Source organism: Manis pentadactyla, chromosome 17, assembly GCF_030020395.1.
Source record: "Manis pentadactyla isolate mManPen7 chromosome 17, mManPen7.hap1, whole genome shotgun sequence".
Classification (NCBI taxonomy): Eukaryota; Metazoa; Chordata; class Mammalia; order Pholidota; family Manidae; genus Manis; species Manis pentadactyla.
Window position 1 is genome coordinate 17,729,106 of NC_080035.1, and position 748 is coordinate 17,729,853.

Consider the following 748-nt stretch of genomic DNA (forward strand, 5'->3'; position numbering starts at 1 on the left):
TGACTCCCCTATACAGAATTTTATTGTTGTTAACCATTTGATCAATAAATATGAGAGATGCCCTCTCAAAAAAAAAAAAAAGTACACACTTCCAATTGCAAAATAAATAAGTAACCGGGATGTAATGTATAGTGTAAGGAATATAGTAAAAATATTGTAACAACTTTGTATGGTGATATCTATTAGCTAGAATTATCATGTATATAAATGTTGAATCACTGTGTTGTACACCTGAAACTACTGTAATACTGTGTGTCAACTACCCTTCAAAAAAAATAATCATCTACAAAAAAAAAAGAATAAGTTCTGTAGTATTAATTATATTCACAACATCATTATTATCTGTTTCCAAAAATTTGTATTACTTTGACAAAAACTCTGAACACAATTAACAATAAAAAAGTATGGAATACTTCTCAAATTTACATGTTATTCTCACACAAGGATCATTCTAAGCTGTATTGTTCCAATTTTTTGTATATATGATGCTGAAGCAAGCACTTGAGCAGGGTTTTCTCAAAGTAGTTTCCATGTTACCAAATCCAGGAAAACACTACATGGAATGATAACGTTTTGTTGAAAATTAACAGTAGTAAAAATGTGGATAGCTGCTAAGCTACTTGTTTCTTGCCCTAGGCTTCACACTGAATTCTGAACTGCCAAAATTCTTCAATCAGAAGTTGAGAGCCCTTCTCTGGGATTGGTAACCAGGGCACAGTAATCTATGGGACATTTTCTAATTTAATCT

At 31.1% G+C, this 748-nt stretch overlaps 1 non-coding gene across 1 annotated transcript; it reads right to left on the minus strand.

Annotated features, from left to right (window-relative positions):
- Nucleotides 1–398: 398 nt before the first annotated feature.
- On the minus strand, nt 399–501 carry LOC118916760 (U6 spliceosomal RNA). The gene has a single exon (XR_005026527.1). It is a non-coding gene; the product is annotated as a U6 spliceosomal RNA (small nuclear RNA).
- Between the last annotated feature and the right edge of the window lie 247 nt (nt 502–748).